Source organism: Desmodus rotundus, chromosome X (assembly GCF_022682495.2).
Source record: "Desmodus rotundus isolate HL8 chromosome X, HLdesRot8A.1, whole genome shotgun sequence".
In the NCBI taxonomy this organism is placed as follows: Eukaryota; Metazoa; Chordata; class Mammalia; order Chiroptera; family Phyllostomidae; genus Desmodus; species Desmodus rotundus.
In genome coordinates, this window is record NC_071400.1 from 97,221,648 (window position 1) to 97,237,263 (window position 15,616).

General features: G+C 41.1%; 1 long non-coding RNA gene across 1 annotated transcript in view; it reads left to right on the forward strand.

The window, feature by feature from the left end:
• The first annotated feature begins 7,181 nt into the window (after positions 1-7,181).
• The window catches only part of LOC123480693 (uncharacterized), a 143,776-nt gene continuing 135,341 nt past the window's right edge, over positions 7,182-15,616 (forward strand). Inside the window, exons 1-2 of the long non-coding RNA XR_006656770.3 lie at positions 7,182-7,313; positions 11,844-11,960. This is a non-coding gene — a long non-coding RNA (uncharacterized lncRNA). The remainder of the gene's footprint in view (positions 7,314-11,843; positions 11,961-15,616) is intronic.

Consider the following 15,616-nt stretch of genomic DNA (forward strand, 5'->3'; position numbering starts at 1 on the left):
AAAGACTGGGCTTTTACATGGGAAAGTGAAGCAAGGGACTAGAAGGTACATGTCTCCCTTCAGCCCGCCATTCTACAGAGTCGTCCGTAGCCCACCGTGCTGCTCAGCCTGCAGTGAGTGCCTGTGTTCTTTGGCGGGAGCCTTCCCCTTCCTGCAAGGCAGCGTGGAAAGCATCCTCAACAGTCAGGGCAACACACAGGCTGTATTTCAAGTGCTCAACATCCACATGTGGCTAGTAGCTACCATATTGGACAGCCCAAGTACAGAATACTTTCCATTGTCATAGAAAGTTCTACTAGATAGCCCAGATCTAGACTATTATATTTTATTGTGGATTATGCTTTAGATCAGTGTCGTGGTGCTATATTACAATCTGAATGTAATACTTTCTATTTTTTAAATTGCTTAATAAAATATTTGTCCATCCTTTTATTTTTAACAGTTCTACATCATTTTCTTCTGTGCGTTCCCTAGTAAATAATATGTAGTTCTGTTGCTTAACTATTTTAAAAGTGAGTTTAACAAATTTATATCTATTTTTATACTAATATGTTTAACCTTCTAACATCCTGATTTATGTTGTTTTAAAAATATTTTCTCTTGTCCTTACTGGTTTCCATCTTTGGATGCGTGTGTAGAATGCTGGTTAAGGCCATTAGTTCAAGCATGCGCCTGCCTAAGATTGGCTCTCATTTCACCCTTTCAAGACTGGCTAGCTCTTAAATTATTTGTACAAAAATGTCCTCATTTGTAAAATTTGCAAAATGAGGATAAAACATAGTGCCCATTTCACAGAGTTATTAAGAGGGCTATATAAATAAATGTCTCGATTGTGCCTGGTGCACAGTAAGTGTTTATACTTGTTAGTTAATTCCTAGGCGGTTTTCCTCTAGAAACTCTGAATATATTTTCATTACAATGATTACCATTAAATTTAAAAATATAGCCTATGCATCTCTGTCAGTTTCACAAAGGAAATACAGCTGTTTGAATCCCACGTAAGATGAGGTCATTAACTTGCTTCTAGTTCTCTCTCCCCTAGTACATGCACCTCATACTTTTTGTTGGAATTCTTTGAGATTGTAGAGCCACGTTATTTAATATTGAAACTATTTTAACGTGTGTCCCTGTGCTTTCAAGAATGATGAATTATTTTTGCCTTCTGTAGTATAATCATAAGTATTTGACTAAGTGCTTCCAACACTTACCAACAGACCTTTTAAACCTTCCTTATATTCTTTTTCCTTTTTATGTCTGTAGTTTTTAGCCAAGCAGTACCACCGTGTGTACATTTTGAACCTGCCTTTATTTGCTTAATGACTTTGAGAAGCAGAAACATTCATCCCAAGGGTAAAAAAAAAAAAAAAAATTCAGTTAATATGCCAAAAAAGGGAAATACAAATGTCCAACTTCCTGTATTTATTCACGTAGTTTAAGCCATACAGTTATCTATGCTTGGGTGGTGTCCATTTGGCCATTTCACTATGGGTGTGTCACTCTCTCCATGCTTTGCTTGCAATCTGGAATGCATCTATCCCTCTGCTGGGATATCATCATATATGATTTCATTCACTGTATGTACCTAGGGGACTCCTAAGTCTGCATGTCCATTTCTGGGCTCTCTCTTCCTTCTGGTACAGTAACTCCTGGTTTCAGTATGTTACCTCCACAGATCTGTTATCCATAGGTCATGTATTTCTTCATCTGTAAATAATGGGATTAGATTAAATGATCTGAAAGGCTTATTTCTGGAATAAAAGCCTATGATCTATGGCTGCTATCTCTTTGTTATTTCGCCAGCAGTGCTCTTTAAAATTCTTTTAAACTCTTCCTTCTGAATTTGTTGTTCACTACTGAAGGTAACTGTTATTTACTGGAGCATACAGCCATTGCAAAATACCCATAACCTTTGACCCTCTCAAACCCATTCTGCTGCAATTAGTGGCTTCAGGATCCAGTGTTCAACTATTCACCATTTCCCTTCCTTTTTACTCATCCACACCTGCTCTCAACTCTCCAAGTCACCTGAGAACTTACCTTCGGGTGCCTCTCGAAAAGTGGAATCACAAGAGCTGGTACCTGTAGGATAAGGTATCAGCTCAAGGGATGGTGGTGGTAGCTTTCCATCCATTTTTGTTTTCTCTACCTTTTAAAGATTTCCAGTGGAACCCGACCACCTATCACTGTGTCATTTCTTTCTTGGTTGATGCTGACTTTACTCAGAGGGTTCAAACGACACCCTGTACCTCAGGAGGATCTGCACAGATTTAGTCCAGCAGATAATGGCACATAGCACACTACTGAGAGCACTAACAGAGAAAGGCAAAACTCGCTGGGACTGAGGGGGTCACTGTAATTGAAGGATGATTACCTTTGGGCCAAGATGGTTAAGAGAGTGATCTCTTGACTGCTATCAGGCTCCATGCTGGAAAACTCCTGCACATGAGCTGACACTCTCTCCTTCTTGAGTACTGGCAAGTTGCTAATAGACTCCAACCCTCTTTCTGCTTAAACCCAGAAACCATCTCAGAATCCTTCAGAAAGGGCCTAGGCAGCCACTAGGAAAAATCCATCAGATTCGGCATGTGAGCCAAATCTAAGCAAAGCCCGTTTGTGAGCCCTGCACTGCATGACACAAAGTGCTGTCCATCCCTGCTCCATTCCATGGTTCTCCTCTGGAACTGAGGTTGCAGGGGGCTCCCAGCCACTTGAGAAACACAACAGTGTGGGGCCAGAGGCAGAAATTGAGACTGTCGCCATGATGTTGTCATTCTTGAATGACACATGTTGATGAGCACTCCATATATTTAAACATTGGTTATTTGACTGTGAAGTCAAAAGTAACCCATTTTATACATTCTCCCTTAATATGTTTTTAAAGTATAGTTAGCTCTGTGCTTCCCACACTGTTGACCACACCTTCTCTATTCACTGGAATCCATTCTTGTTCTTTGTAGAATGGGATTTACAGTATTTAGAACTTTCTCAAACTAGAAAGCTTTCAAATCGTGAAATGTACATATGAGAATCACCAGGAAGTTTGAGATAAATATAATTGATGCGAGAAGCAAAGTCTAACTAAAATTGCATTTCCATACAATTGTGTTTTTAGAAAAAAATGTGCATTTATTCTGGTGATGTTGTAAAGTGTGTCAATTCAAGAAGAGAGTCTTCCTGTTGTTACGAATCATTGCCAAAAAGAAAAGATCAATTATCCTCAAGACACGTTTTGTTGAACCTTCTCCCCACATCCCAAACACTATGTTTATGTGAGTTACACATCTGTACAATGCAGCAATTGTTTCATCTTTCTCAAACTAATAGAGATGCTAGAAACATCTGGTAGTTGATAGTTAATTCATTTTTTCATTGCACCTTTTCATAGGAAGCAGGGAATGCAATTCAATATATCCCCTGAGAGAGTCTTGCATTTATGACAGGTGTGTATTTCTTAACAAGTCATTGTTTGACACTGCTGCTTCTCCTAAGTGCAGCTGGAAGTACATTCATCTGGCGAGAGAGAGAGAGAGAGAGAGAGAGAGAGGAGAAAAAGTGAAATTTGCAAGTAAGTTGGAGTGTCAGGTGGTTGTTGCCTAAAGCATCCTGTTCTCTCTAGTAATATTCTACTTATTTTGTGCAATTTCCTGTAACTGCCTTTTACAAGCCTGTCACAGTGATGACTTTCTCTGTTTTGAAAGTTCTTTAGCTGTATACTACTAATTCATTTGAGACGGTATATGTGGAACTAGGAATTGTTTCAACATAAGGCTTGACCTGTGAATAGACAACCCCATCCAAGCATCTGAGTATCTTAACATCCCAGCCCCATCTGAGGCTCAGAAGAACAGAAGGATATGAGTCACTATATCCTGAATTTTCTGATCCCTTCCTAGTATAACCCTTTGATCTCTAAAGACTTTTTTTTTAGTTCCTTGTGACCTCACTGAGATTATCTCTATGCTCTCTAACAGTTATGATTAGCTAAGGTTATTTTTACTAAAAAAACATCTCAAGGATTCAAGTGGGAGGGTGAGGATGCTACATTCTAGGTGGACGCTCCAATGTTTGGAATTCTTCCCTTGATGTGACATAATGAATCTTAATTGGCCTGCCCTTGGGCTGTGACACAGCAACCCTAGCTGGCTGTGCAGCTTAGGGAGGGGTTCAGAGGCAGTTCAAAGAAATGCCATTAGTAGGAAGATAGTGAGTACAGGGCCACCTTGATGACAAAGAATGTGGCATCTATCCTACTGGCTCAGTGACTTTGTCATTGGAGGGCTTGGTTTGCTAGATAGCTATAGAGTATTTATTCCCAAAGAATCCATGCTAATGGTGTTTTTGTCACTCTTGCTTATCTCAAACTTCCCCAACTCCTAGGCACTGTTGACAATCCAACCTTTTAGTTGGCTTAAAGTACTCTTTTCTACACAGTCTCTCTCTCTCTCTCTCTCTCTCACACACACACACACACACACACACACACACTCTCTCTCTCTCTCTCTCTCTCTCTCTCTCTCTCAGCTCTTTTGTTAATAGAAACATTTGATTACTCTCCTTTTAACATTTAGGGTTAGGCAAAATATGATGATTGCCTATTGGCTTGGTGATTTCCTCATTCAGTTTCAGTGACAGGGGCTTGGAATATGGACTACTCCTAATTTGTTCTTCAAAATAGAATTTAAATTTAAAAAAATAGAATTTAAAATACACACAAAATTGTATTATACGATAGAGCAGTACCCAAATCTTCTCATCCATCTCTCTCAGGACTTGTCCATTAGCAAGTTGGCAATAACATTCCCAGTGGACTCATGAGGTCATTGGAGCAATGAGGGGTTTAATAATTTGACCAAGGCCAATTCTAATAAACAAAGCATTTGTGCCTCCACATTAGATTACCCAGGTAGTCCTGGTCATATAATTTCACTTAGCACACTAAATTATTTTGATTTCCTTGAAACATCTATCGTAAAGTGGCAGAACTAATCTAAATAAGCAATTGGATTTAGGCAGCACTGGGAAGTGGTGGGGTGGCTGCATAAACTCAGATGACCTCAGTGCCCAAGCATCTCCATCCCCTCAGGGCCTTCCCTTGCTGATAAGTTCAGGAAGGATCTTGCTCAGTTCATGCTCTTCCATTAGCTGGCATGCCCTCCCTTATCCTCACTGCCACTTAATGGCAATAAAGAAATAATGTTTTTGTGAGATATCCACTTCAAAATAGCTTTAATAATTGCTGTTGTGCTCCTCTAGTCATTTTCTTTCCTCTGTCATGAGGGGTGGTCTGACATTCTCAAGAATGCTACGAATGTGGGGAATGTACACAAGTCTGGGGCTCTGATTTCAAGGCAATTTTACCTGAACTCCCCTCCCCTTCCTTGGTGACTGGAGTAAAGAGAATGTTAGTAATTAGGTTAATCTCTTTAGGAAAAATTTCTTGGTAGAAGCTGTGTGTCACCACTGGAAAAGTCACTACAGAAAGTTGGCCTTATTAATCTTGGCCACTCTGTCTTAAAAGTTTTCTTTGTCTGAGAAACCAATGCAATAGATTTTGGAATGACCTAATGAGTGTTATATTTCTTCCATAGCAGGAAAGAGAGAAATTTCTTTTCCCAACTATGGTCTTCTATTCCTCTTTTCTTTAAGTCCCAAGAGTGGTATTTAATCTTTGAGAACATTATGCTTTGCATATGGTAAAGATTGTTAAAACCATTGGGGAAATTTACCAGGAAATTGGCATGTTTTTTTCCTTCTTGCTTCTTCATAGAACTAACAATGATCCTAACACTCTGCTTTCTGTGATCTAAGACTCATAATAACAGGATGAGCTTTAAGGATTCTACCAAATCTGTACAGACTGGCTTTGCCCATATCTGCTGGGAGTTCCGTCTGAGGGAGATGCGGCAGAATATCCAATAGTTCATTAAGACTTCGAGTGCTGCCTCCTACCCCCGGAGTTTCTAAAGGGAGTCCCAAGAATTTGCCTCTCTAACAATTTCCCAGGTGGTGCTGATGGTCCTGGTTCCTGGACTACAGTGTTTGAAAGGAGTAGGAAGGAAGAAGATACAACAAATGCCCCATTGCCAACATCTGAAGCTACTGTTCTTTGTATTAGGGAAACCTATGGACTTGGTGTGTTGGAAGTGTTGGAACAACCTATGCCACAACTAGGAAGTTTCTAATTCTATTATCACCCTGTTAGGATGCTTGAAAATTGGGCCAATGATATATTTGCAAAATATAACTCTAGCTTTTTAAGAGATACTCAAGACACCTTTATTATTGTTGCTTTTTGTTCCACGTCCTTATGTTGAATTCATCGTGTTGTAAGAAAAATGACTACAGAAGCCACCAGGAAACAAAGGTCTTAGTATGATATTTGGTTTAACACCTCTTGGAGAAGGATTTGTTTTTCCTATGTCACATGGCTTAAAAGGTTAGTTAACCAGGACAAGCCTGGATGTGTCTGCACTGAGCTAATGAGTAGCTGAGTATTTTACCCATAAGTGCAGAGTAATCCTCATGACCATATGATACTACATGGAAAGTAATCAACAGTTTCAAAAACTGACATCACCTGGCCTATTGTTTTCATTTGACTTAACTGATAGTTCCTACATGCCTTAAAGGAAAAACTAGACTAATTAGTAGAAGAGGGAGAAACCATCTGGCAAAAAGGCACGACTCTAATTACATGTGAAATCCCAGCCACAATTTTCAGTTACAGCATGTGGAGATGGGTGAGAAAGTGGGTAGTGAGAAGCCAGTGCCCTGCAAAGATTAGACATAGAGCCTGCTGCCAAGGGACTTCATGACAAGTTTCAGCAACGTCACAGATGCTTTGTGAAAAGAAACAACCAGATTAGAATAGACAGACTGTTATAAATGAAGTTAATGATCATGTCTGTCTCTTCTAGATGACCTCTTGAGAGAGGTGTATGTATGTATATGTATATGTGTGTGTGTGTATATCCTGACAACTTCGTGATGAATCTGTAGTCTCTAAATTCAAAGGTGTAAAGGTTTTTTACAATTTTAGGTGAAAATTAGTTTGTGATATTTAGTAGCAGAAAATGCTACAGAAATATAAAGTGAGAACAATAGGCTAAATAAATTAATTATTGATGGAGAAACTTAATTTTTTATTTTCCAGCTCAGCACCTCTGTATTGTCCAATGAGATTTTTCCTGTTGAGTTAAAGAACTGGAGGACAATTATACAGGTTTTGGGCTCTGGACTTCTCCTACCATAAGCCGCCCCCCATCCTGTTCCAGAAGGCGTCTAAAGAAGAAAGGCCGACAGACGTTGTCCTGGTAGGCAAATGATTATCTCCTGGCACTTCCCATCTCTGCTTCTTGACTGTTGTCCCCTCATTCTGTCATCCTGCCCGTGTTAACTGGTGCCTTCATTCTGTCTTTCTTCTCCCTTGTTGTCCCTGCCCACACCAAAGTCAGAGAATTTGGAGAATCCCAGGGAATTATAGTCTGACCTCTAAATGATCTCAGTCTCAGATCTTCTGGGCTCCCCCATCCAGAGCAGTTTTGCCATTTCAGTTTTTCTCAGTTGCCTCGGACTAGGCTGGAGAGCCTTTGTGTATTCTGTACCTCCCCAAAGCAGCCCCACCCATGAATAGACAACTGAATGTAATAAAAGTCATATCTGACATATGCTTATCACTTAGCGTGGTAGGCAGTTTTATAGGCACTTTAATGCATCAAAGCATTTTACCCGTGTGACAATTCTAGGATGTAGTTACCAAAACTATTCCCATTTTACAGATGAGGGGTCTAGGCGCCATGAGGCTAACTGATACAACTGTCCCCAGGTAGTGAGGGCAGAGCTAGCATTTGAATCCACGTAGTCCAGCTTCAGTCTGGGCTTCTAAGCACATGCCTGTGCTGAGCTTCCTGCCTCTCTGGTGGTGAATTCTCCCCCCTGCACAGATACATGCCCTCTGCATTAAACACTGCCCCCGCTCCCAATAAGGCAGGTGGTCTCACCTTTCTACTCCTTTCTGCTTAGGGTCGTTTCTGGTTTCACATGATATGACCACCAAACCCAGAGTCCTCAGAGAGAGCAAGGAATAAGGCTGTAGGGGGCCTCATGCAAATAAAACACTTCTGCTGTCCTTTATCTTGCGTTTTCACTGAGAAAAGTGATTGACGTATTTCCATGCCAATAATAAGAGCTTTCCTGAAATCTCCTCCCACTCCTCTCAAGTTCTAATTAATTTGAATTTACTAAATAGGTAAACTGGGATGAGAGTGTGTGTTTGTTTATAAAGTGATTCCATTCCATTTGAGTTGCTGAGTATAATTAAAATAGAGACAAATTTTCATATAGTCAAAACATATACAACTTTACAGGAATATATTTGTACCTGTAAAATACTTTATTTTTAGAAGAATAGGTAAAGATAAGAAGTGAGGATTTAAAATTGATTTTATTAAGCCAGGAGACAAGTGAATTTGGTTTACTTTAACAAATTTGATCCAGAAAAAATCTTTCAAAATGAGACTTGTTGGTTTCATAGGAAATTTGAGATCATTCATGTCTTTATCTCACAAATACTGAATTCGTACTCTATGCTCGCCCTGAAGAGGCAGCCCTGAACAAGAGGGTGTTTCCCAGCCTAGTGCTGTTTAAAGTCTTCTGGGAAAGACAAACACTGAAATAAATAATTATGGTAAAATGTGATTTGAATTATGATGGCGGATGATAGATCATCTACGGAAGCTTTCAGTAGGGGACGTAGCCATGGTAGAAGTGAAAGCCTTCCACAATATTTGGCCTTTATGCTGAGACCTGAAGGATTTGGAGGGTCAGCCTTGTGGTGAGTAAAGGGTGAGCATTCCAGGAAGAACCAACAGTATGCATGAAAAATAAGAGGTGAGGAAGTTTCTTGAATATTCATGTAGCCGATGAGTACTTCAGACCTAGAAAGGTGAAGCCCATGTCCGGTGGAGCCAGGTGTAGGATGCAGGTCCCCTGATTTCGAACAGCTGACATTCTGCCACCCACCCCATGGCCTTCTGAGGACTATGTAGACCTTTAAGGAAGGGCTGTTACTAGTTCCTGTTGGCACCTTTGCATGCGTTAGAAATATAATCTGTTTCTATATTGTCATAAAATAAAAATTTTGCTAGAAAAAGTCTGCCAAAAATTATGGCAATAAATATACAAACCTACAGTGTCTGCCATCTTAATGGCTCCCCTTGGATGTACAACACACACAGTCGTGTTGTCTCTCAGGAATCTCATCAATCAAACCTGAAGTAGTGATCTTGGAAGCTTCTGTTGGGAAAGAGTCTCTAGCCATCTCAGTCCAGTGGCTTTTTAATGATTTCTTATGGGATTTCCAGAGTGGAACCATTGACCTTGACCTCCTTTCAGGCATATTATGTTCTCTGAGCTCCAGATTTATGACCCATCGCCTGCTCTAACCTTCAACATTCCTGGCTGTTCACCTGCCTGCTTGCCTCCTGGCTTCTGACTTACTGCTTTCCACAATAGTTTCATTTTCTTAGGCTGAAATGAACGTAATCATCAAGTTAGAGAATTAGACAGACATTTAATTTTTCCTCCTTATTGGGTTTCTCTCCCTCTTCTATTGAGTCTCTTTTTTGTGGTTGGTAATAACCCTTGTGTCTTTCTTTGGGAAGGTCTATGAAGTCTCTCTTTTTTTTTTTAATTAAATTTATTGGGGGTGACATTACATAGGTTTCAGGCGTGCAGTTCTATGCTACATCTGTATCTTGCATTGTGTACCCACCACCCGAAGTTACATCTTCCATCCTCATATAGTTGACCCCCTTTACCCTTTAAAGGACGGTATTGCTGGAGTCTCTCCGATAAAGGGCAAGCTGGGGAAAAAATAAAAGTTGGACATAGGTTAGAAAGGTTAGAATAGATTTTCCCAAGTGCAACACTGATTTTGCACAACGTTCATAGGCATACAATGAAAACAGGGAAGAATCATTAGTCAAATAATCTTGGGCAACTGTGCAGTACAAAGGGCGACCATCTTTCTATGCTTCGGAGTCTTTGGAGTCATTATAATGCTAGCATGCTTACGAATATGCAAGTATATGCAACATTTGCAAGATTTATTTGACCATATAAGTGATGAGGTTCTTGTGCTCAGTGTAATTAATACTCCTGCCACCTGGGATTTGTTCTCTAATTAGGCCATGGAAGGACTTGGTTCAGAAGAGGGAGAGAATAGCTCATTCCTTGATGCCTACAGAGGCATGGCAAAGGAAAGGCTCATTCTGGGTGGGCTCTCCATGTTCCAGGCAGTATTTAGTGGCAAAGGAGGGAGTGTCCAGGGAAGGCTAGTGGTAGAATCCCACCCACAGACATAGAAATGGTAAAGTCTGATGATCATAGCCAAAATGAGAAATCGGAGTGCCCATCTGCAAATGGACTGGAAGATAATGGTAGGGGGTAACTGGTGCTCCTGATGACTGTCAAAAGCCATGGCAGAGTGGTTAAAAGCCCTGAATCCAGTTATACAGACTTTTTTCTTTCCTGCAAGTTTGAGGGAGATTCAGTGGCTCCTTGGCCACCTTGAAGCATAGACAATTATATACGTCATTTTAATTTTTTTACACAAATGGTCGCATACTTATATAGTGTTCTGCACCTTGTTTTTTTTAACCTGGCACTCTATTTAATTTTTAAGCAACAACACAGAACCCTCCTGTACGGGCGTGCTGCAATTTACTTAGCCCTATGTTGGTGGCCATGCATAGGATTTGCTTAAGTGACACCCTTAATAATAATAACCATAATAATATTATTCTGCTGCAGTGAACAGTGCACACACATTATTCCACATGCGAGAGGACCTCTACGGGATAAATACTTAGGGCTGAAATATCTGACTTAAAAAGAAAGTACATTTTTAAATTTGACAGATGTTTCCAAATTGCCCTCCATTAGGGGTTGAGCCAATTTATGTACTCTCGATAATGTGTAAGAGTATATTCCTCAGTTTAATCATTTTTTGTTTGACCCACACGGTATCTTTAAAATACGAATTTTTAGAAAAAGGACATTTTAATTAAAAGTTCATATTTTTGTGTTTTTTGAAAAACTGGGTCCTGGCCCCACGAACGCACAGGCACCAGTCAGCTAGGATCAATAGTGACTGTCGTCTTTATATGGACCATGAGCACTCTGGGTTGCCATGGTCCCTAATATTTCCCATCCTGCCCAACATTGAAGTCCTTTTTAGGTACCATTTATCATCATGTATATGTAAAATGTACTTGTATGTTTATATGGGAGAGTTATACATTTATACATGAAAGAGAGTTAAGAGCAAAGTGAAATATTTCTTGTCTGTAGTAAAGAGGGAAATGTGTGTGGATTGTAGGCCTATTAGATGCAGAGTTCAAACAGCTCTCTGCACAGTGCCCTAACATATAGGGAGCACTAGATGAAAATGTTTATTAATGGTTAGAGGCTGGATTAATTGGGATTGGGCTAGAATTGGCTCTCCTCTTGGGGGCCTTTCGTACCTACAAATAAATGGAGTTGGAGACTCTGGGGCTGATGTTTAATACATGTTTATTGAATGGAATTGAAAAATCTAATTTCAATAACGGTTCTTAAACCTTAGGATGTTTTTGCTAAGCATGCATATATTTTAAATGGTTTAGGTTTACAATCTTGATTTAGAATTAACATCCTGTCGAAAAAAACAAAAGACAGGAACAAGAAAAAGAGTTTCAGATATGAATAATGGAATGTAAGAGATTCAGTGTGAATGCCTTAGGTCTAATATTTTACATTCCTCTAATATATCACAGAGAGCTAAGTTTTTATTTCATCCTTAGGTCTTTGTTTTCACTGTATGTATCCTGCTGTCTGATTCCGCGGTGATTGTCTGGGTGAGGGACGGGTGAGGGACGGATCCTGGGCCCACCTTTGTCTCCTCGTGCGCTGCAAGGCAAGTCAAGCTACTTCAGCTTCACTTTCCCTCACCCTAAGGGAGAGAATTTGACTTAAATGTATTTTCTAATCTGAAGCAGGGAATTGAGAATACAGTGATAAGTACCAATTGGGGATCAGCTAAGTTATAAGACTAGTAACTCCACTCCCTACCCTCCACTGGAGCTGGGGGGGCAAGGGCCATGGCAAGTCTTCCCGGGAAGACTACCTCAGTGTGAGCTGGAGAAAAAGACAGGCACTCATATGTGGAATCTAATGAACGAAATAAACTAACAAACAAAATAGAAACAGACTGATGGATAGAGAATGGACTGCCAATTTTCAGAAGGGAAGGGAGGTAGGGGGCTAGGTGAAAAAGGTGAAGGGATTGAGCAAAAAAAACCCCTCAAGAAAGGAGAGGCAGGGAAATGGACATCCAATATATTCCAAACTACGTGAACATATCCCTAGCAAAGACAGAGAGCAAAGGAAATGCATTGCAAGCCCAACAGTGGTCATCTCTGAGCAGTGGCATGATTGACAATTGCCATTTTTCTTTTTTGTTGTTGAAGTTTCCAACCTTTCTAAAATGAATATTAATTAGTCAGAAAGTTATCAAACTATATTATATCTGTGCAAAAAAGGAAAAGATTTCAGTGACAAGCATCTTTGTTTCTCTGGCTGCTCTGCCTCCACTGCTTGAGTTGTCCCCCCAGCGTACTGGGGATTCCCAGAGGATGTACCCCATACTCTCATAATGTGTCTCTGGTACTGGGTAAGCGCATGTCCTCTCTCCTCCCGTGCTCTAGGCCTCTGTGGGGAGGAATTTGATTGCTCCCAGTGGTCCCAAAGGAACTACTTCCACTGCTGATGTCTCTCAAGGGCATCGGTGCTGCAGCTGAAACCAGTGCCTTCTGTCAAGAGTGTGGATAGGGGCTACCATGTCGCCATCAGAATGAAGCAGCCAGTGCCATCAGTACCTCCAGCAATGCCAGGTCTTCCTCCACAATTACACACCCTCTTATTCTTTGTGCTTCAGTATCCCTTGTCAATTTTGCTGAAACATTTTGGGTTTTAGTAGATATTTATGAGTTTCATTGTCCAGAGACTCAGGGTGAACCAACAGTGACCGAAGAAGGGGGGCAGTTCTAATACAGAACCTATGTTGTACTCAGAATGACCCCTTTCTCTGAAGGCTCACCTGTTGCTTCTGAAACACACTTTTGCTGTTGACCCTTTGTTCTCTTTGGACGACTGCTTTTCCAAGAGGCTTCTTGGTCTCCTTTGTGTGTAGATCCCCGGTGAGTTCACCCTACTGTATCTTCTTGAGTCACAGGTGAAAAAGAGTTGTAGCTCAAGCCTCTGCCTGACTCTGTGATCACTGATGGATGAGAAATTTCGATTCTCAAAAGAAGGTAGAAGAGAAAGAAAAAAAGAAAAATGAGGGAAGATCAAGAAACCCTGAAAGTGTCAGGCTGTGGGAAAGTCATTGGACTGTTCCCTTCCTCCCTCTACCACTCTGATGTTCCTATGATGTTCATTTTAGAAATGATCCAGAGCAAGAAAAGTGGAAGAAAGTGCTCTTTGTTCAGTGCCTGCTGAGAACTGCTTCGTGTTCACTATCTGCTTTAACCCTTGCAGATTCCCTTAGAGGTGTTAGGACTCTGGTCTTGTAGATGGAGTAACTGAGGCTGAGGAACAATAATTGCCTGAGCTCATGTGTCTGGGCAGAGGCAGGCTCTGGATTCTATCTGCAAAGTCCTGGACAGTTCAACTGTGTGATTCTGAGTTTCTGTTTGTTCTTCACCTTGAGTTGGAAGTCCTCTGAAGTCCAGAGATGCCCTGTGCCTGGCTCTGTCCAACTCTGTCCTTGGCCATGTAATCTGGCTGCTTCTGCTTCATCAAGCTGACCTTTAGGAGCGGCTTTTTTTAGGCCCAGGTTTCTCAACCATGGCACTAGTGAAATTTTGGGTCACATAATTCTTGCCTATTGGAGGCTGTCCTATGCATTATAGGATATTTAGCAACATCTCTGGCTTCTACTCACTAAAAACCAACTGTGTCCCCGCCCCCAATTGTGACAACCAAAGGTGTCTCCAGACATCACCCAATGTTGCCTGGTGGTGCATGCAAAAATGTCCCTGGTTGAGAACCACTAATTTAGGGGTTCCAGTTGCAAGGCATCTCTTCTTAGGTGACATCACTTCTCTGCTCATTTCCCTTAACGTTGCCTCATTACTTTCTCTAGCCACATTTGCCGTGCCAATGGCTGGGTCTTCTCAGACGAGGATATAGAGACCTGTGCACAAAATGAGCTGGGCTGAGTAGGCTGCCTGGTCTCCAGACAGAGCCTGGGTAAAAGCAATGACCCTGAGAGATAGAGATAGGCCTGGTGGGGATAGATGGCAGGAGTCCCTGGGTAGGACAGGCTAATGCTCCAATGCTCTTCTTCCTGCTTCCTTCTTCCTGAGTGGGCAGGAAGTGGGGCGGGGTGCAGCTGAGGCCTTGTCCCTACCTGCACCTCTCCCATTCCCATCCTCAATAGATTATGAATTTTTATTTCAGATTGTTATGTCTCCCTTGCCCTGTATTTCCTGTCTCCTTCACTTTTTCCTTCCTTCCTGCCCCTTCCATGGTGAGTTTGGACATCCTAGGTAAAAGAGGAGACTCATGGGGATGACTTGAACTCTGTGTATCAAAGGAAGCATTACATCCTTTAATTGAGTTCATTCCCTCCCAATGACATCGACTCTCTTAACTCAGCAAATTCCACAGTATTACTTGCCAACTGTGATTAGACACATCACAGCACACATGGACACATATGTGCTTTAATACAAACACAGATAACGATACTTTTGCTTCCACTGAAACAGTATATTTTTGTTCCTCTACTCTATTGTTTTATCTAGACACCTCTTAATGCAGGACAGCTTCAAAAGTCACCTTACCTTTGATCAGGTCCTCACCGAACTGCAAATAGCACTCCTGTGTCTGCTTGGCTGTCTCGAAAGGATACTAGAGAGGAGTGACTCAGTCCTGATAGTAGCCTTGGGGGAGGACAGATGGAAGGGCATTTGAGTGCTCATTGGTTGGCCCAAAGAATATAGATGGCAAGCTTTTCCAGCTTGTCTTTTGGAGTCTTTCCATGTTGTGATCGTGTCTGGAAATCCCTGGTGTTGTGGTGATCTGTGCAAACCATTGTGTTACGGCACTTCTTATTACCTGCCCATAGCTGGATGGAGAATTTTGCACACTATGGAAGATCTACTTCAGATCTTAACTTGCTGGTCTTGAAAAATGCATGCACCTTCCCCACTTAAAATCAACGTAAATCAGATGCCTCTTGCTCACATCTTATTTGCAGCCATTATTGTTTTGTAATCTCTTCTTTGTTTTCACTTGGAAGTTGACCTGCACCTACCGCTTCACATTTCTCATTAGTGATCACCCTCTCTAGTCTGTTGTTTTCCCTCTTCTCAGTCTCTTCTTTTCCCTTTCTTTTGTTCTCTGTTTTCTGCTTTTCCTGGTTTAAATTGGTCTTTCCCTCTGCAAAATTCTCTGCATCTGTGTTCTAATTATAGTCAACATTTGTTGATGCTGAATTTGGGCAAGACTTCATGTTAAATATTATGAAAGATGTACATACAGACATGATTTATGCCCTACCATCAGGGAA